This window comes from Pipistrellus kuhlii, unplaced genomic scaffold (genome assembly GCF_014108245.1).
Source record: "Pipistrellus kuhlii isolate mPipKuh1 unplaced genomic scaffold, mPipKuh1.p scaffold_m20_p_32, whole genome shotgun sequence".
NCBI lineage: Eukaryota > Metazoa > Chordata > Mammalia > Chiroptera > Vespertilionidae > Pipistrellus > Pipistrellus kuhlii.
The window spans coordinates 1824724-1846813 of record NW_023425532.1 but is presented as its reverse complement, the minus strand read 5'-3'; the positions used below and the strand labels follow the sequence as shown (position 1 = coordinate 1846813).

Below are 22090 nucleotides of genomic sequence, written 5' to 3'. Positions count from 1 at the left end.
AGTGTCTAATGGCTTCCTTGGGCGGAAACATCACACTTGTGTTGCTGCATGTTTGTTGCTAGAAAACAGCCAGTTGTGCCTGACTCATTGTGGAAGGGAGACAACATAAGGAAGCCTGAGCATGGCATCCCTTCAAACTCTGCCTGTGTCTTTTTCCATGGCTGATTCTGTTGCCTGTCTGTTCTAATAAACCTCAGCTGTGAATACAAATGTCGGCGGTGCTGAGAATCAGCAAGACCAGGTTCTTGTCTCCTGGAGGAAAGATTTCAACACGAGAGACAGGGAAATTGCAGCAAGCAGCAAAGCTTTATTCAAGAGAAAGTACATCAAGCGAAGCTGGAGTGCCCCATTGGGTCTAAGTCCTGGTTTTTGACTTATTCTTGCCCCTCCCATGCTTTGTACTACGCTCCCTGAACCATTCAGCCTTTGGTGGCTGTTTTAGTTTTCTATTCACCCTTCCCCTTCTTTACTTAAGCATGGTTTTGTGGTCAGTTTGTCCTTTCTCTGCCCTGCTCATATCTACCTAACTACCTACTCTAACATTTCCCCCCTAAAGAGTTATGAGACCCAATTCATTGGGAGATCATGGACGTAGACAATCATCTGGCTACTTCCTGCTGACAAACGGGCCGAAGTTGGGGATTGGGTCTCATTCTCTTGCTGTCTGTCAGGGCGGAGGGGAGGTTTCTCAGAATCAGAATTTTTGGCCAGCTTGATCAAGGGGTTGAGTTGTTTCTGCGTATGTGTGTGTGGGGGGGGGGGGGGGGGCACGGGTTGAAAACCCTGGCGAAGTGTCATTTACAGGTGCAATAGTTGTAACCTGGAAGAGACAAATTTTACAAGTAGGTTAAACAAACAAGGACCAAACAGTGTTATATTATATTATCACTAATATGATGAGGAGAGAGATTAAAAGAACTCCAAAGAGAGACCATAACCAATATTTCCAGTTTCAAGTAAGTGAGGTCACCGTACTGGGCAAAAGTTGAGTTTCTCTGAGGCCTTTTAACCAGGTTGCATGATTTGGAATTTCATGTACTCTTATTTCTACTTTAATGGAATTATTGATGTTGGTACAGCATGCAGTGTTTTGAATAGCGAAAATTCCTCATTCTGAAGCTAAGAGATTGTCTCTAGGGCAATACAATTGTCTAAGATTTTATTGGCTAATGAGTTGAGAGACTATTATAGTTCATGGAGGGCTTTTTATGATTTTCCATTGTTAAAATTGAGGGTACATAAAGGCGTCCCTCTAACTGGAACCATCCTGTTGACACCTTGGTGCATTGTGTTGGGATGTCCATTGCATTTCTTCTTGAGTATATTTAGGGTTTGGTAGTTCTGTAGGTAAGGATGGGATTAGTGCTCCCAAGAATATATCTGCAGAGGTGGCGACTACCTTTGCAACTTTATCAGCGTATTTGTTTCCTTGTGTTATTTTATTTTGATGTCCCTTGCAGAGTATAACTGCTATTTCTTTAGGTAAATGAAATGCCTGTAATAATTTAAAAATTTTAGGCCTGTGTTTAATAGGGGTATCCTTTGCTGTTAATATATCCCCTTTCCTTCCAGATAGTATGATCAAGAAGTATTAGAAAAGCATTCTTAAAGTCTGTATATATATATATTCAATTTTTTTTGTCTTGCCCTAATTCTAGGGCCCTGATGAGTGCTATTAATTCAACTAGTGTTCAGAAGTTCCTGAAGGAAGAGATTTGGCCTCTATAATTTGATGTAAACAAACTATAGCATACCGCATGATGGGTTCCATTTAGTACAAAGCTGCGTCCGTCTGTGAATCAATTTTCCTCTGGATTACATAAGGCTGTTCAGTAGGTCCTGTCTACTTGCATAAATTTGTTCAAAAGGTTTCACAACAAGAATGTATAGGTTGGTCCTTTTCAGGGAATGGCATTAAGGTGGCAGGATTTAGGGTGTTACATTTTTTTCTATTTTAACCTGGGGATTTTCCAGGAACAATACCTTGTATCTGAGTGTTCAACTATCTGTGAGCCAATGAGGTTCTTTTAGGTCTAACAAGGGGCCTATTTGATAAGAGGTGTAAAGGACAAATTGTTGGCCTAAAGACATTGCAGAGGCTTCCACCAGTAATGCAGCAGCTACAACAATCCTAAAACAATGCGACTGAATCTAAACCTTTGGGTAGATAGCTTACCAGTCTTTTGGTTGGGCCAAGGACCTATGACAGGACTCCCAAGGCCATTCTTTTTTCCTCGGTTCCATACAATTGGAATGGCTTATCTAGTATTGGGAATCGGAGGGCTGGGGCCTGGGTTAGGGCCTGTTTTAGATGCCTAACGTTCTGTCTTTGCTCTTGGTCCCAGAGCAGGGAGTCTGTGTCTGTCTCTCTCCTTCGGGCTAAGTATAGGGACTTTGAAATTTCTCCATATCCTAAAATCCAGAGTCTACAGTATCTGGCTAATCTTAGAAGTTGTTTCCAGGTGGTTGGAGTAGGTATTTGGGCAACTGTTTGGATTTTCTTCCAGGAAAGACTACGTTTTCCCAGTGTCAAAATGAATACTACATAATTCACCTTTTATTTAAGTAATTAAGCTTTGGTCTTAGATACTTTGTATCCCCCGTCTGCCAGAAAATTTAAAGTCTTAATAGTGTGCTGTATTCCTTTTTCCTTGGAGGGATAGTAAAATGAGTAAATCACCTACCGTATTTTTCGGACCATAAGACACTCCGGACCATAAGACGCACCAGTTTTTAGAGAAGGGAAATGAAGAAAAAAAGATTCTGAAACAAATAGTGTCCTAAAATATTTTATGTGCATTAAAACCCAACATCACAGTCATAAACACATGTAATCAACCCTGTAAAGTAAACAGCAGCATTTAGAACCATTTTAGAGCCGGGCAAGCACACAGAGACCACACAGAGCCGGGCAAGTAAAAAAACTTTTTTTTTAAAGTATATGTGTAGGCTATATTTGGACCATAAGACGCAGGGACTTTTTCCCCCCACTTCTGGGGGGGAAAAAGTGCGTCTTATGGTCTGAAAAATACGGTATATACTGTAGGAGCTTTCCTCCCCACTTCAAGCATTACTAGTAGGTTCCTGTGATCTTTGGCTAGTGCCGGTCCAAATAAATGAGGGCTATTCCTAAAGCCCTGGGGAAATACAGTCCAGGTTAGTAGTTGGCTTATATTGTCCTCCTTGGTCCATTCTAAGGCAAATAAGCATTGAGAGCAGGGGCTCAAAGGAATGCAAAAGAAAGCATCCTTGAGATTGAAAACTATTGGATTTGAGAAGGTATTTCTCCTAGGATGGTGTAAAGGTTGAAAACTATAGGATGGATTGTGACAACAGCCTCATTTATAATTTGTAGATTGTGCACTAATCTATATTTTCCGTTTTATTTTAGTTTTAACAGGGAGGATAAGAGTATTTATTGCAGGGCAAATTAATAGAAATTAATAGCCCATGTTTTAGGAATTTATTAATTATTATTTGAAGTCTTTTTCTGGCCTCTGGCTTTATAGGATATTGCTTCCTATGGAAAAAGTTTGTGGGTTTTTTAATTTTTATTTTTCTATGTATTGCTGTCTTAGCCTTTCCGTCAGCTCAGACTTCCAGGTTAAACTGCCAAATTTATGGAATAATCTATAATTTCCTCAGTTTCAAGGACCCGTTCAGAGAAAAAGATGTTGGCTTGGTGTTGATTTTTTGTGCCCCTAGTTTACTGAGGGTGTTCTTCCCAAAAGCAGGATAGGCATTCTGACATTACCAAGGATGGATGGGAAAAGGTCCCAAAGGTAACACAGGGGAGGAATAAATCTCCTGATAGAGGGTTTTCCACTAACCCCAATTACTTGGCAGGAGGTAGAAGTCCAGAGAAATTATTTAGCATAGAGTAGGCAGCTCCTGTTTCTACTTCCCACATCTGGGCTGACCCTTGGCTCCTTCCCATTCAAATGGATGTTCTTGTTGGGAACTGGCTCGGGTAGAGAGCCTCCTCCGTCAAGGCTCATGAGTGGTTCCGGCCCATGTCCCCTTCGGGACCCAGGACAGTCACAGACCCAATGACCAGACTTCTTACACTTGGGACAAGGTGCTTTTGGCATCAGTCCCAATGGCCAGGTTTCCCACAGCCATGGCAGTTTCCAACAGGTGCTTAGGGTTTCCCCCTTTCTGAGAAGGCTGGGCCTGAGGGCAGAGAGGAGCTGAGCCTGCCTTCTGTCTTTGTGGCTTTTGTTTCTTTGTTCTTTTCTTCCTCCTCCATTTCTTTATCATAGTGAACTGAGAGTGCTGCCTTTGGGATCTCAGCCATCAGTGTCCCTGGACCTAAGGCTAGTTTTTGTCATTTGTACTGGATGTTTGGGGCCACCTGAGTTAGGAAGTGATCGTTTACAATTAATTGTCCCTCAGGTGAGTTGGTATGTTTATTAAGGGTCTCTTTTAATCTTTCTAAAAAGGCAGAAGGGTTTTCTTGTGGCCCTTGGTCAATGGCTGAAAGTTTATTATCATTTTAGTTGTGCTTTCAATTTTCTTTCATTCCTTCTATTAAGCAATGGAAACAAGTGATCTCTAAGAGCCCTGTCTCATTGGTTGATATAGCTCCAATGGGGGTCTGGCTTTGGGACTGCAACAGCTCCTGCAGGGTATATTTGAAGCTGAGTTAGGTGGGTGTCAGCCCCAAATATTTGAGCTGCTTCAGTTACTTCAGCTCGCTGCTCTGGTACAACACTTTGCCCCAGGATTCCTGCATAGCTTTCCACACCAAGTCAAAGGTTCAGGTTAGTTTAAGGAAGTTGTCATGTATTTTTTGGAATCATCTGAAATTGTCCCAAGGTCTGATTTTACCTGTCCGTAATCCTGAATGGAGAATGGGACCTGGATCGATGCTAGACAGAGGGTTCGGTAACCTCTTGTAATGGCTATAGCTTAGGGGTTGTGGGTCCTCTGTGAAGGGTACAGGATCATTAGTAGGGTATTCAGGGACTGTAGCCAAGGTCCCCAGTAACAGTTGGAGTTTTGAGGTCTAGGGTGCCTACAGTTTTAGGCTGTGACATCTGGCTAATAACTGCTATAACATCTGGGTCTAATTCACAAGAGCTGCAGTGCTTAGGATTGTCTGTGAGGGCCATAAAGGCTTGTATGTATGGAGCCTCGGTCCATTTCCTTTGCTGGTGACAAAACAGGTCTCATTGAATAATAATATTATAATTTATGCTTCCACATGGGGCCAGACCTCTTGGTCATCTAATTTATATTGTGGCCAGGCTGTATTACAGAAGAAGATTAATCTTTCCTTTCTGAGGGTTTGGGGGTCATATTTATCCTAATTCTCGATAATACATCCCAGTGGTGAGTCCTGTGATATGGAGGTGGTGCTGACCATCTGGAAAGTAGAAAAGAGAGGTCTGGGCAATGAGGCTGGAGAGGAGAGTGTGAATGGGCCAGCGTGTCCTGTGACCTTGTGCAAATGAATAGAAAGTATGGACAGGCCGGGGCATCCCCTTTGCCAAGTTCTATCTGTAGAGTATTTCTAGACCTCTTTAGAAATTCTCTTAAAACCTTGGCCAAAGCTTCCCGAGTGACTCAACATTTCCAGGTTCTGGATTTTTTGAGCCATATGTTTTCATCTATCTTTTTGATCCCTTCCCCGTCCCTGAGTGCCTTGGTCTCAACCTATACTCTGGTAAGTTGGATAGTGTTCTTAGGAATTGAAGTCCTGCTATGTCTTGAAGCATGAGCACCTTGTAGCGTCTAATGATTAGCCTGTTAAAAATATATATGTAATATGAGATCCACTCTAATAAATCTTTTGAGGTTAGGCGTTTTCCTGACGAGGCTATCTCCGCTTCAATAGGGCATAATAGTGGACAAACCAAATGTTTCAGTAAACAGGGGAGTCCATTCTTGATAAAGAAGCCCCGTGGGATGCGTTCATCTGTCCAGTAGCTGCTCCGGCAGAGACAGCAAAAGTGCTGGCGGCAATTAAGGTCTGAAATGTCTATATATTTAATAACGAGTATTCTTGTGTCCCAAGAGGAGCACAGCAGACCTACAAGTTGACTGAAAAGGGAGCCCTGCTCCCAGTGAACATGAGCTTGAACGTGGGAGATGTGAGGCCTGACAGGATAATAGTAGCTGAACCTAAGCAAGCGAGAAAAATCCTGCAGGGGCTGATAATAAATGGAGCTCTGGAGACTCTTCAGGCAGCGGTGAAACAAAAAATAAATAAGAAAAGCGTTCATCACAGAACTAGGCCAGTGTTCTCTCCTTATGTGGTGTAATAAGCAAGGAAAATGAGGCACTCGGTCCTTGGTCTGGGCGACTAGCCGCCTTAAGGAATAGTTGCGACCCGCCCTGCCGCATATACAGCAGGCACCCCGCCTGCACTTCAAACACAGCTGTGAGGAGAGGGAGGCGAAAGAAAGAATACCAGACGGGTAGATAATACTCAGGAGGTAAAACGTGGACGTTTCTGAAAGAATATGCTGAGGGTCAGTGGGGGGTGGTGGTATGTATCCGGCCACGGGTATCATTGCTCAGTTCTCTCGTAGGGTGCTGCTTATAGCAAGGCTTTCAGGGGCAGTGGCCCCCGAGGACTACTGGCTGTCCCTGCTCCTTCTATGGGTCTAAGACAGCGGGAAGGGACCCCAAATGCCAGCTGGCCAATGCTTACATGCTCTTCCCGGATGAGTCCAATTTTAATCCCAGGTGATATCTACTTCCCTGAAGAAATGTCTGCTCAAGCTCAGAGGCTGGGCCTCACCGATGATGAGGAGCCGGTTCAAGTGCCAAAGCAAACGGAAGCCTCAGCGGGTTTGGCTCCTGGGATGGAGCATAGGCCTGCGGGCTTGAAGGGTCCTCTCTTCCACTCTTTCTAAAAATCAATGAAAAAATATCCCGGGGTGAGGATTAACCACAACCACCAAAGCGAAAGTAAGAATGTCTTTCTCCAAATTAACTGCCTGGGGCTTGGGTCAATGTGGAGATGTTATCAGCCTTTGTCTAGCAGGTGCAGGTGCAGGTGCGGGGGGGGGGGGGGGGGTTCTGTCCCGGGCTGAGCAGTCTTACCTTCCACAGGAGCCTTCAAGTGGCACCCGCCCTTGCGGCATTTAACTGGGTGACCGGTGCTCAGGAGAGTGAGGCTTAGAGAGAGAGGGGGTGGGAGAGGAGGCGAGAGGGAACGCAAAGCCTCTAGCCCAAGGGAGGGCGAGGCTAGATGCTTACCGTTCTTTCAGGGGCTTTCTCGAATCGGCTCCCTCCGGGCTGGCGTTCAGTCACAACTGTCAGCGGTGCTGGGGATCTTGTCTCCCGGAGAAAAGATTTCAGCGCTAGAGATGGAGAAATTGCAGAGAGCATCAGCGCTTTATTCAAGCACATCCGGGGGTCTAAATCCTGGCCTTTGTTTTATTCTTGCCCCTCCCCCGCTTTGTGCTAATGTCCCTGCACCATTCGTCCTTTAGCTGGCAGACCCCCTAGAATTTTGAGGGTCTGCTTAACTGGTGGGCTTCTTAGAATTTCGTGCATCTGCAGGTGCCCGTTTGGTGCTAGGAGTCCTTTCTACTGCATTTCTTTCCCCTGTCTTTGTCTAATGTTGATGGCTGTTCTAGTTTTCTATTCTCCCTTTCCCTTGTTTACCTAAGCACGGGGTTTTTTTGGTCTGCTTGTCCGTTATCTCCTCTGCTCACATCTCCCCAGCTACCTTCTCTCACACAAATATATGCTCAATCACTCCTAGTGAGTCACCGGATGTGAGGTAGTCTTGGGCACCCCTAACACAGTGGTATAAACTAAATGAATAATTATGAGATATTCTAATTTATTTTCCCCTGTTAGCTTTCAGAACCTGTATTTTTGATGTGGAAGAAAGGAAATGCAGATATAATCTAGAATAAGTTGACTAAAAAATAACCTATATTCCTGAATTTGAAGTGCAAGTAGTACAATCTCATAAGGTAGTTTATTTTTTTTTTTAATAAAAAGAATGTGTACTATTGCCTCTATAAAAAAGAAGGGATTCTTACCATTTGCAACAGCACGGATGGAACTGGAGAGCATTATGCTACGTGAAATAAGCCAGTCGGAGAAAGATAAATGTCACATGATCTCACTCATATGTGGCATATGATGATCAACATAATTTGATGAACAAGAATAGATATTGATCTAGTGACAAATGACAGGGGAGGAGGGGTTAGAGAGCAACCAAAGGACTTATATGCATGCATACTAGCATAACCAATGGACACAAATGGGAGGGTGGGGCTTGCCCGGGCTGGGAAGGGATGGGGTCAATTGGGGGAAAAGGAGACATATACAAAACTTTAGACAATTAAAAATATATATAAAAAATTAAAAAAAGAATGTGTGTGTGTGTGTGTGTGTGTGTGCGTGTGTGTGTGTGTGTGTGTGTGTGTGTGCGCGCGCGCACGCTCACGCGTGTGTTTCTGAAAAGTTTAGAAAGAATGAGCAACCCTGGCAACCAGGTTGGGAAAAACAAACCAGCAATTTAATTTAATTTAATTTAATTTAATTTAATTTAATTCAGAAATGGCTGATTCCAGGTCTGGGACTGAAAATGTAAAGATAACCCTTGAATCCTGTCATCATAACAGATGGTAAGAAAGCTGTCAAGGCCTAGTAGGGTCATGGCTGGAAGACCTGGCTTCAGCAGTTTCCCACTGGCCACAGATGAGACAATCTAAGCTCCAAGAAGATAACTGACTTTTGGAGGATGATAGAAAACCAAGTAATTTTCTTGAAAACTGATATATAAAAGGAAAAGACTAAATCTTTATCCTGCCCTTCCTATATGAACTATAACATTGGTAACCAAATGATAGGTGAGTGAAAGCATCTCTATAAAAGTATTGCAATTAACAAACAAAAAAGAATTGTTAGAACTTGAATATAACCACTTTGCAACCACCAATAAATGGATCTAGGCATTGAACATCTCAGCTGCTAACACCATAAAAAGAATGACACAAGACATTATGTGCCCCCTAATGAGAAGACATGCCACTACCTGTAAAGAGATAAACATTGAACCAGTCCTAGCCAGTTTGGCTCATCGGATAGAGTGTCTGCCTGTGGACCAAAGGGTCCAGGTTTCATTCTGGTCAAGGGCATGTGCCTTGGTTGCAGGCTCTTCCCCAGCCCGGGCCCTGGTCAGGGTGTGTGTAGGAGGCAACTAATTGATGTGTTTCTCTCACATCGATGTTTCTCTCTGTCTTTCCCTCTCTGGAAATCAATGAAAAAATATCCTCGGGTGAGGATTAAAAAACAAACAAAAAACTGGAACCAGCTCTGGCCTCTGCATCCAGCTGCCTGGTGCACAAAATTTGTGCATGGGTGGGGGGTGTCCCTCAGCTTGGCCTGCAACCTCTCCAAACCAGGACTCCTCAGGGGCCTAAACCAGCAGTCTGATATCCCTCTCACAATCCGGAACTGCTGGCTCCTAACTGCTCTCCTGCCTGCCTGCCAGCCTGATCACCTCCTAACCGCTCCCTTGCGGCCTGAATGATGCCTAACTGCTCCCTTGCTGGCCCGATTTCCCCCAACTGCCCTGCCCTGCCAGCCTGATAGCCCCCAAATGCCCGCCCTTACTGGCCTGGTCGCCCTCAACTGCCCCCCCCCCGCTGGCCTGGTCCCATCCCCAACTGCCCTCCCCTACCAGCCTGATGGCCCCCAACTGCCCTCCCCTGCAGGCCTAGTCCCCCCATTTGGCCTTCCCTGCAGGCCTGGTTGCCCCTAAGTTAAGGTGACCAGATCGTCCTGCTTTTGACGGGACAGTCCCGATTGCTAACCATTTGTCCCGCATCCCATGGCGTCTTACAAAAGTCCCAATTTTTGGAAAGAATCTTTTCAATCTTTCAAAAAATCGGGACTTTTTTTTAAAACGCCACGGGATGCAGGAAAAATTGTTACAAATCAGGACTGTCCTGCCAAAAGCAGGATGATCTGGTCACCTTACCCTAAGTGCCCTTTCCTGCAAGCCTGGTCACCCCTAACTGCCCTCTCCTGCCAGCCTGGTCCCCCCCAACTGCTCTCCCTTGCAGGCCTGGTTTTCTCTAACTGCCCTCCCCTGCCAGCCTGATCACCCACAACTGCCCTCCCCTGCCAGCCATCTTGTAACAGCTATCTGTTGATCACGTGACGGTGTCACATGAGGGTGTGAGAGCCACCTAGGCTTATATTAGTATATATATAAGTTTTGATAAAAGAAGAGAAAAAAAAGAGTAAGTAAATAAATAAATCTTCATTCTTCACATTGACCTATAGGAATTTTCATACTTATCTTTTTTTAATATATATATTTTATTGATTTTTTTTTTTTTTTACAGAGAGGAAGGAAGAGGGATAAAGAGTTAGAAACATCGATTAGAGAGAAACATCAATCAGCTGCCTCCTGCACACCCCCACTGGGAATGTGCCCGCAACCGAGGTACATGCCCTTGACCAGGAATCGAACCCGGGACCCTTGAGTCCACAGGCTGATGCTCTATCCACTGAGCCAAACCGGCCAGGGCTATACTTATCTTTAAAATAAAGTAAGTGAAATGGAAATAACTTCTTTTTTATTCGCACACCTAAGAAAAAGAAAGAACTGAAATTGAAACTCATTGATTTTACTCAAAATTTCATGGTATTTCCAGTATTTCATTATGATTAAAATCTAGAGTCGATTTTTACTGAACTTTGTATGCTGTAACTAGTACTATGGCCTATATCAAGTGCCTCCATGATATATTTGACCAGTGAATTTCAAAAAAAATTTAAGCATTGTCATGAAATACACATAATATAAAAGTTATCATCTTAACCGTTATAAAATGGTTTTGTTGTTGTGTTGTGTTTGTTTATTTGTTTTGAGAGAGAAAAAAACACACACACACATCAATTCTAGGGGATTGAATCTGGGCATGTGCCCTGACCAGGAATCAAATTAGTGACCTTTCAGTGTATGGGAGGAAACTCAACCAACTGGATCACACTGGCCAGGACACCATCTTAGCCATTTTTGAGTGTACAGTTCAGTACAATCAATTTCCACAACTGTTTCATCTTGCAAATCTGAAACTTTGTTTCCGTTAAGCACTAAACTCCCCATTTTTCCTCCTCCCTCAGTACCTGGAAACCATCATTCTACTTTCTGTCTCTATGAATTTGACAGCTCTAGGTAATTCATAAAACTGGAACCATACAATATTTGTCTTTTTTGTGACTGCCTTATTTCACCTAGCACAGTGTCCCTAATTTGCATCCAAGTAAAAAATTTTAAAATCCTTGTAATTTGAAATATTTCAAACATACACAAAATAAAAGAATGATACAATAAGCTCCTAAGAACTGCTATCCAGCTCTAAATTTGCTCTTTTAGTTCTATATATTTCATGAATTATTAGCATTTTTTTTCACATTTTCTTATGAAAATATTCAAACATCCAGAAAACTTCAAAAAATTGTGTGGTAAATACCCATACACCTATCTAGATTATAAAATAAGATTTTGTTATATTTACTTTATCAATAGTTTGCTTTAGCTCTATAACATATTGCTATATTTGATATATCTCTCCATCTCTCCATTCCTCTATCAACCAATCCATCTTAGTAGATGACAACTTAATACTGGTAAACATGTTAAAACCTAAATGTAAATTGTAAACGACCTGATGCCATTGGGACTGGGAAGAGAGCCTCAGATCAGATGTCTCAATTAAACATCCTCAGTGGCAAACACATGCTGAATGGCACGTCCAGGAATGCCAGGTGCTATGGGAAGTGGTCCATATATATGGTCTCATTTCAGACTCAGGGAAGTCTAAGAGGTAGGTGTCGTATGTTGTCTTATACATGGGGAAACTGACCCAGAGAGATAAGCACAGCGAGGAGCTCATGCGTTGGTTGAGTAGCAGAGCCAGGATTGAAGCCCAAGTCCTGCTGCTCACAAGGGCCTGTGAGGATGAGGCATGGATACATGAAGCAGACTTACAAAGGTCAGAGAGGAGGTTTCAGAGTTGGGTGAAAAAGGTGAATAGATTAAACTTTGTACTATCTTTGTTAGAGAGTGGGAATTTTTGCCCATTCCAGAGAGGCCACAGACTATGCCCCAGATAGAGTTGTCAGTGCTGACAGCAGGCCAGACCTTGAGATATGGTCTCATGGTCCCTTCCCAGCACGTAGACCTTCTTTCATAGATCACTGTCAGCTTTCTGAAGAACAGGATGACCCTGTGAATAACATGGTCATCAATGGCATGGCTCTGATGTTGCTTGGGAAAACTGTTTTGTCTTGGGTTGCTTGTTCTGCAATAACAGGATGTAGTAAATGTGCTTAAAAGTGGTCCTGCACAAAGGGTAGGGGCTGCTCTCTGGACTCCCTGCATGGAGAATGGTAGAGCAGTGGCCCGGCCGGCTAATAATTTGGTCTGGACTCCAGTGATTGTTCACCTGCGTTCACTCCACAACATCTTGAGACACAAATTTTGTGGTAATTTATTATAGTAGCAGCAAGAATGTCCTACCTCATCGTTTTTAACTGCTATGTTATTGATACTTCCTGATCTCTTCTCTGTCCCTATAGTTGTTAGTTTTTCTTTTTACCAGAACATCATATAAATTGAATCATCAGGAAAATTTGCTCTGAGCTTGGCTACTTTCACTCAGCGTAATACTTTGAGATTCATCTATATTGATGCATGTATCAATGGTTTATTCTTCTTTGTTGCCGAGTAGCAATACTCAGCATTGTTTGTATATTCTGTTGTATGCATGTATCACAATTTCTTTGTATATTCACTCTTTGCAGAACATTTGAGTTGTTTCCAGTTTGAAGCAATTATGAATAGAGCTGCTATGAACATTCACATACAGGTTTCTTTATGACAGAGGCCAGGGAACTACAGCCGAGGAGCCAAAACCGACCTCCTGCCTGTGTTTGTGAATAAAGTTTTATTGGAATCAGCCAACTCAGTTGTTCTTGTATGGGTTGCTTTCCTGCTATAACAGCAGAGTTGAGTAGTTGTGACAGACTGTATGGTGCACAAAGTCTAAAATATTTACTGCCTGGCCATTTACAGGAAAACTTTATTGACCTCTGAAGTTCATAAACAGTTTTATGGGGAGAAACGTAGGTTCCACCTACTGGGAGCACAGCTCCACCTACTGGAGAGGAAAGTTCCCCTTCCTCAGGGTTTTGGCTTTTATGATATCCCCTTTGGCCACTGCATGCCACCCTGAGATTGCTTCAGGAGACTAGAGAGGAAAAAAAATAGTGGAGGATTTCCACATTCTCTGAGCATTAGGCATGCCTTTCTTTTTTTTTTTGTTTGTTTGTATTTTTAAGCAGACATTCTAAATACTACAGTTGGTTTGTTAATTCGGTGCAATTGTTTCCCAAGAGCATATACACAGGCTTATTAACTGAAGCTATTTTAAAAATATATTTTATTGATTGATTTTTTACAGAGAAGAAGGGAGAGGGAGAGAGAGTTAGAAACATCGATGAGAGAGAAACATCCATCAGCTGCCTTCTGCTCACCTCCTACTGGGGATATGCTTGCAACCAAGGTACACGGCCTTGATCAGAATCGAACCTGGGACCCTTCAGTCCGCAGGCCAACGCTCTATCCACTGAGCCACACAGATCAGGGCTGAAGCTATTTTTTAAAAAAATTTCTTATTGATTAAGGTTGAAGCTATTATTTATTTATTTATTTATTATTTAAAAAATTTCTTTATTGATTAAGGTATCACATATTTGTCCTCATCCCACTATTCCTATCCCAAACCCCTCCCCACATATGCCCCCACTCCCCTGTTGTCCATGGCCACTGGCTAGGCCCATATGCATGCACACAAGTCCTTTGGTTGATCTCGCCCCCTTACCCCCACCCTCCCCTACCTTCCCTCTGAGGTTTGAGAGTCTGATTGCTGCTTCTCTTTCTCTGGGTCTGTTTTTGTTCATCAGTTTATGTTGTTCATTATTTCCTCTAGATGTGTGAGATCTTGTGATCCAAGAAATACCCTTGTAAGAACCGAAACTGAGACAAGCCATAATGGTTATGCTGAGAGGCAAATGAATCAGTCTGTAGTGAGTTTCTTTCTGGGCCAACAGTTCTTTTGAGTCACAATTTCTATGTCAAACAGTTCCTTGTGTGTACATGTCAGCCATGGTATTTCAGATCTGGATGGTGGACAAATGGTGGTAATGCATGTCCGACTCTCTCTGGTTTGGTCCTGGGCAACCTGCAGTGACGCACAGCTGCTTGGAGCTATTTTTAAAGCCCCATTCAAGCAGCAAGATTCACAGGCGTTACTGTCACTTTTTCAAGTTCTTAATTAGTTGCTCTTCTCGGGTTGTTTTCCTTTGTGTGAATCCCTAGGCACTGAGCCTCCTTTGGAGCCTGAAGAATTTATCCCTCCGGGATTTTGTTTTTCTGATTAAAATTTGAGACGGAATCCAAAATGTCAATGCCAAAGTCCATTGACAGTCGTTCTTCCAATCATTACTTGCCTTAGTGTCACAGAGGGTTGCCTGTAGACATCTGATGAAGGCTGGTTTCTCACTCAGCTGAAGGCACCTGAGAACTCCGTACATGGGCTGTCCATCTGCCACAACTTTCCTCTTTTCGGGAGGGCCAAGGATGCCCCACTTGCAAGTCATCCATGATGGAGAGTCCAGGCTGCTGAGGCAGGAGGCCATCGGGCACAGTGAAATCAGATTTGGGCACAGGAAAGCTTTAAGGAAGGTAATTGCACTTTTCTGGTGCTAAGTTTACCCTGTTTCTCCCTCCCTGATTCAAAAAAAAAAAAAAAAAAAGGCATTCTTCTCTCCTCCCCACCCCCCCCCCCCCCATTCTCCAGACCAGAAATAAAGGCCTGGGCCTGGATCTCAGTCTGCACCACAGTGCTCATGTGCAGTTTAAAAAAAAATATTTTATTGATTTTTTACAGAGAGAAAGGGAGAGGGTCAGAGAGTTAGAAACATGGATGAGAGAGAAACATCCATCAGCTGCCTCCTGCACACCCCCCACTGAGGATGTGCCCGCAACCAAGGTACATGCCCTTGACTGGAATTGAACCTAGGAATTTTTAGTCTGCAGGCCGATGCTCTATCCACTGAGCCAAACCTGTTTCGGCTTGGTCGTCATTATTAAGATGAGTAATAAAACAAATAGTCTACATTGTTCAGAAATATCTGCTACTTTTTGTTTCGACACATTGTATTTATGAAATAAGGAAGAATTGCAACTACTTTGTGACTAAAAGTGTTTATTCTCTAATATGACATAATACTATATAATAAAAGGCTAATACCCTGTTTCCCCGAAAATAAGACAGTGTCTTATATTAATTTTTGCTCCCAAAGATGCACTAGGTCTTATTTTCAGGGGATGTCTTATTTTTCCATGAAGAACAATATGGTACACATTTATTGTTAAATGATAATTAAGGAAATTTATTACCTGTACATGGTACGCTAGTACGGTAGTTGTCAACGCAAACCAGACAAACTGTGAATCCTACAGTATCAAGAATTTACTCATTTATTCAATGACAATCATGTCATCATCTTCTGGAACATCATCATAACAATCCAATTCCTGAATTTCCTGGTGAATTTCTTGTGACTCCATTTCTTTCAGAATCAGTGGACCAAATCTCTCATGTTTAGCCTAGGGGGGGCCTTATTTTCGGGGGGATGCCTTATATTTCACTCAGAAGGAAACCTGTAAGTAGGTCTTATTTTCGGAGGATGTCTTATTTTCGGGGAAACACTATGCAAATTGACCAAATGGGGGAATGACTGGTTGCTATGATGAGCACTGACCACCAGGGGGCAGACGCTCAACACAGGAGCTGCCCCCTGGTGGCCAGTGTGCTCCTACAGGGGGAGCGCCACTCAGCCAGAAGCCGGTTCATGGCTGGTGAGTGCAGTGGTGGTGGCGGGGGCCTCTCCTGCCTCTGCAGCAGTGCTAAGGATGTCCAACTGCTGATTTAGGCCCGCTCCCCCTAAGAGTAGAGGGAATGGGAGATATCTGTAATACTATCAACAATAAAAATATATTTAAAAAAAATAGCTCGAGCTGGTTTGGCTAAGTGGATAGTGTCAGCCTACGGACTAAAAGGGCCCGGGGTTCGATTCCAGTCAAGGGCACATGCCTGGGTTGTGGGCTGAATCCCCAGTAAGGGACATGCAGGAGGCAGCTAATCAATGATTTTCTCTCATTGATGTTTCTAACTCTCTCTCCCTCTCCCTTCCTCTCTGAAATCAATAAAAGTATATTTTTTTAAAAAGAAAAAATAATTTAACTTCTCTTTTACTTTTTATAAAGCCGCTACAATTAAATTACACATGTGGCTTGCATTGAATTTTTTAAAAATATTTTATTGGATCATACTTGGTTTTTTATTTCTTCAAAAGGAGTTTTAAATTCTGTATAAATTTTTAAAATGATGAAAACATATTTGTTTTAGATTGCCAGCCATATAGTGATTATCAGAGGGAAAGGGGGTGGGGGAGGTGGGAGAGGGTAAATGGCAGATAAATGATGATGGAAGACTTGACTTGGGTGGTGAACGTACAATACAATATACAGATAATGTAATATAGAATACACCTGAAACCTATATAATTTTATTAACCATTGTCACCCCAATAAATTCAATTTAAAAATATTTTTATTGGTTTTTGGAGAGAGAGTGGAAGAGAGAGGGAGAGAAATATTGATGAGAGAGCAAAGCATCAATAGGCTGGCTCCTGCATGCCCCTCAACAAGGATCAAGCCTGCAACCCAAACATGTGCCCTGACTGCGAATTGAACAGGCAACCGTTAGGTGCACAGGACGATGCCCAACCAACCGAGCCACACTAACCAGGGGGGCTTGCATTATATTACCGTTGGATGGTGCTGGTCCTGGCAGGGCCTGGAGCAGGTTACACATAATCACAGTTTATAAAATTCTAAATCCAGTTATAAAGCCAATTGTCAAGCTATTATCAAAATATTAGTGTTTGAAATAGTATATTGATAACTATATGAACCATAAACCCCAGATTATATTAAAATGACAAGAAGCAGAGGTGGGGAAGGGCATAACAATGATGAGAAGTATGTTAAATTCCTTTTAATTGAGACTCAAAAATGCCATTTTAATCTTTACTTTGACATTTAGAGAAGTACCATGTATTCTTGATTTCAAGATACATATGTTTTACATCCTAATAACATTCGGCATCAGACTTTGATGTCCAGTGGATGGGGTGGAGTCAGAGGTCCTAGCAGGGTCTGAAACAGTGGGGCTAAGTGTCAGGTTGGCCTGAGACCTGGGGCAGAACTATCAGCAGAAGAGAGTTGGGGAGAGGAGGAAAGATGACCAAAGTTGACTCTTGGTCACTAGGTCCCCTTCTCCCAGCTACCTGTCTAGATTGAATTTGTAACAGGAAGTGCTAGAGCCAGAGGTCCACCCCTCCCTTCCAGCTCCTCCATCATTGCCAAGTGTTGACTCATCCCTCCATTTATTCCAGTCACAATGACAAATTGGAAGAGAAGGAACTTGTTGAGTGCAGGAACACAGGAGGAGAGGATCTGACTAAGGAGAAAGGGAGTGAGGGGAATGGAATAGGAGTGGCCTGTTTCTCACCTCCACTCTCCCAGTTTATCTTGTAGCTACTTCTGCTTCCTCTCCCAGAGAGCATAGGCTTAGCAGGCACATGTGCTTTGACCAAAAAAGGCGGCTCTTTCAGCAGCGTGGTTCTGTCCCAGCCCCGCTGTAGCCAGAGCTGGAAATCAGGTCCCATGCACTGCACAAGACCGCTCTCCGCCTACTCAATTGGGTTAGAAGGATGAAGACAGAATGCCCCTTCCTACTTTGACAGGAGATGTCAAGTTTGTCCTCCCACACCTATCTGGAAACCATTGGGTCATCTGCCAGCCTGGGCCCAGTATATTCAAGTGGAATTTACTTTAGGGACCATAGCCTGGGTAGTGCCTGAAGATAACTATAAAATACACTGAGTGGCCAGATTACTATGATCTCTGAACGCATACTAATCTGGCCACTCAGTGTGTGTGTGTGTGCGTGCGTGTGTGTGTGTGTGTGTGTGTGTGTGTGTGTGTATTAGAGGCCTGGTGCATGAATTCGTGCATGGGTGGGGTCAGGCCAGCCTGGCCAGCGGAAGGGGACATGGGTGGTTGGCCAGCCTGCCTGCTGGTCGAACTCCTGTTGAGGGGACAATTTGCATATTAGCCTTTTATTATATAGGATATACACTGAGTGGCCAGATTATTATGAGTTCAAAGATCATCATAATCTGGCCACTCAGTGTATATTTTACACTTTGAAATTTTAAAATATGTCTTTTATTTATTTTTTAAAAATATATTTTATTGATTTTTTTACAGAGAGGAAGAGAGAGGGATAGAGAGTTAGAAACATCATCGATGAGAGCTTGCACTCCCCCTTCTGGGGATATGCCCGCAACCAAGGTACATGCCCTTGGCCGGAATCGAACCTTTCAGTCCGCAGGCCGACGCTCTATCCACTGAGCCAAACCGGTTTCGGCTAAAATATGTCTTTTATTTAATATTTATTTTTAAATATATTTTTTATTGATATCAGAGGGGAAGGGAGAGGGAGAGAAAGAGATAGAAACATCAATGATGAGAAAGACTCATTGATTGCCTGCCTCCTGCACGCCCCACACTGGGGGATTGAGCCCACAACGTGGGCATGTGCCCTTGGCCGGAATCAAAACGGGACACTTCCGCCCACAGGTCGATGCTCTATCCATTGAGCCAAGCCAGCTAGGTCTAAAATGTGTCTTTTAAAATCTTGTTTGCAAAAAGAAACCTTGCTTGTTGGTTTGCCAATATTTTAACTTATGTTGGTGACCATTTAATGTATGTTGTATTCGCCTTTTTACTGCAGTCTCAGTGAAGCCTCCCCATTAAGGCTTAGGGCCCAAGGCTGAGGGTATGGATTGCCCTGAACAGCATCAGCAAGGTGAGGAGGATTTGGGAACGGAATGCTGCCTTCTTTGATACATAAACCTATGAGGAAAGCTGCAGTTACCAAGAAACTGTAGATTTTTTTTTTTTTTTTTTTTTTTTTTTTTTTTTTTTTAAGAAAGGGACTGGAGAGGTTGGGGGAGGGAAAAGCAGTGAAGAAGCAAAGTGGAGATTCTTCAATTCATTAAATCAGTTGAGAGACTGGGAACTGTTTTGAGCAGAGAAATATTGAGAGATGATTTCAAGAAGCCTACGCAGTAAGATTCGAGGTTTGGTGTGTGTGTGTGTGTGTGTGTGTGTGTGTGTGTGTGTGTGTGTGTGTTAAGGATAAGGGGTACTTGAGCACAGGGGGAGGGGAGCCGAGCACTTTGGGTTTCAGGGATGTGTAGGGTATGGGGACAGTTGACATGACATCACTGAGGAGCGCTCCTGTATGTGCCCAACTCTCGCCCTACCCAGGCTCCCTCTCCTGCCCAGCCCCAGCCCCTGACGCAGCTTGCTTCTTTGATTTGTAGAAAGAAAAGGCTGCATTTTATTTTAGCATGAGCTTATACATATTCTATAAACGTGAGTGGTATGGAAAAGCATTGCCACACCTGTAGAAACCATTGTTCATATTTAAGGGGAGTCTTTGTTGTCATTCCTTGTTTGTGTGTCACGGACGTTTTTACATAGAGATCCATGTGTAGATGCATTTATCACTTCAGTATAACATGAAAAATTTTCATGATGGTGCATAGTCTTGATAGATAATATTTTTTTTCATTTTTATTAAGGTATTATATGTGTACATATATTACCATTGCCCCCCCACCCCACTCCCATAATGCCCTCACCCCATATGTCTTGCATCCGTTAATTATGCTTATATGCATGCATACAAGTCCTTCAGTTGATCTCTTATCTCCCCCACCTCTTCCTAACCTTCCCGCTGTCATTTGACAGTCTGTTTGATGCTTTACTGCCTCTGTATGATAGATAAAATTTTAAATGGTTTTATATTATTAGAGAGAATATCTACTCGGGTTTTCTTTAACTTATTGTTCCCTAACTGATATTTCCAAGGCTTCGCTTTTCACAAATAAAGCTTGGATAAAGATCTTTACAGCACACACGCTCTCTGGCTACTGATCATCACCTAGCAAAAGATGACAGTGGGCGAGAAGATGGAGAAGATGGGCGAGAAGATGGAGGATGCTGGGGAGGAGCGGGGTGAGGGACCCCGTGAAGGGGGGGGGGGGAGGGGGGGCGGGGCAGAAGCTGGCGTGAGCGGCTGGCAGCACTGCAGTGGCTGCTGGAGGGGGCGGAGCGGCCGGAGTGAGAGGCGGAGGCCAGCCCTGCGTTCTGCGGGAGAAGTGGCGGGCGCTCTGCCGCAGTGCACTTGGCCTTGGCCTCAGGCGGTCTCTGGCGCCGCCTGCCGTTCACGCTATAAACCTGCAGGGGGCGGCTGCTCTTCCTTCTCTTTCCCTTCACCGCAGCTTCCTCCATTTTGCTTCTTCACTGCTTTTCCCTCTCCCTCGCTCCCCAGTCCCTTTCTTTCTTTGAATATGAGAGAGAGAGACAGAGAGAGACAGAGAAACATTGTCGAGACAAAATCATCCATTGGCTGCCTCCTGCATCCCCCTAATGGGGATAGAGCCCTCAACCTGACTGAGAATCGAACCAGTAACCTCTTGATTTATACTCAACCATTAAGCCACACTGGCTGGGCCCCAGTCCCTTTCTAGTGGTCCGCTTGTCAATTTAGGGGTCTGGGCTGGAGGACTCCCCTAAATTGACAGACCCAGGGGAATGAACAGACCCAAAAGGCTGGGGGAGGGGGGCGGGATGGCTGGCCACTGAGAGGAGAGAGGGGCTTGAGCTGAGGCTGCTTGCCTCCTGCTCGCCGAGCCCCTTCTTTCAGTGCCTGGCCTCTGGCTTGCTGTGGTCCTGGGAAGCGATGCCAGAAAGGAATGAACTTGGGCTGCGATGGGAACTTCGAAGCCTTGGCCCCTTGTAGCCCCTCCTGTGGGCAGAGGGTAGAGGAGGTGAGACAGGCCCTGCCATTGTCAAAGAAAACCCAGAACTCGGCGGTAGGTAAAGTGGTAAAAACAGATTTTATCCAGGACTAGTGCAAAAGAACCATGTTCACTGCTGAATACAGCATGAGCAGCTGGGAATGTATAGGGGGCGTGGTGGTGGATGGAAAATTACTAAAAGGAAACATCAGGAGTCAAGGGGATTCTGGGTAAACTGACCTGAAAGGATTCTTGCTGAAGGCAAGCCAGGGCGATCAGATCACTTGGGGGGGAGGGGGTTGGAGGAGGAGGAACCCAATCAAATATGGGGGAGGGGGGTGTCTAGCTAAACTGACTTAGCAGGATTCTTACTAAAAATTGGACAATGCACACAGGAACACAAATTCAAAAGTCGAGGGTGAGTTGAGAAGTTCAGGGGAGGAGAGTAGGGTTTGATCAGGGAAATAATCTTTGACACTCCTCCCTGGCCAGGGACTCCAGAAATACTTAAAAGTGACACTTCCAGACAACAGGACAACTATTCAGGAGTGGTGGGAGGGGCTTGTGGGAGACAGAAGGCAGCCGCCTCTCCGTGCCCTGTGCAGGTGTCTAGAATTCCGGCTGCCTGGGTTCAACACTCCCCTCCCCAGTTCAGAATGACCTCACATCTGAACCTGACTCCTGGCCTAAAGGCCTTCTTTTGGTTCAGTTCCCAGACTGAGTCGCTCCATGGAGCCAGGAAGGACCGCAGGGACAGTCCACAAGCCCAGAGTCAAGTCACCCCAGGTGAGGGCTTTACTTAGCATTCTCTCTACCAGAATCCCGAGTTACAAGTTTCTGTGTGCCTTTTGTGCTTGGACCAAGCTATCCCTCCTGCTGTCCCAGATCAGGGACCAGATAGCCTGGCCCAAGACACGTAGGAGTGGTTTTCAGGCCAGGCATGACTCCCAGCAGCCAAACATGAAGGTTGATTCCAGAATCCAGCCAGCTGTTGCCCCGGGAACTCCACAGACCGTCCAAGCACAGCCAGTTCACCAGGAGGGCTGCCTGGAGGAGGAGGAATGGTGCAAACACTAGAGCCCAGTGATCCTAG

The 22090-nt window shown here is 44.2% G+C and overlaps 1 long non-coding RNA gene across 1 annotated transcript; it reads right to left on the bottom strand.

Annotated features, from left to right (window-relative positions):
• Nucleotides 1-287: 287 nt before the first annotated feature.
• LOC123651062 lies at nt 288-15853 on the bottom strand. Its single transcript, XR_006739531.1, has 3 exons — nt 15844-15853; nt 6035-6045; nt 288-2680 (listed from the first exon to the last, which is right to left on the bottom strand). It is a non-coding gene; the product is annotated as an uncharacterized LOC123651062 (long non-coding RNA).
• Between the last annotated feature and the right edge of the window lie 6237 nt (nt 15854-22090).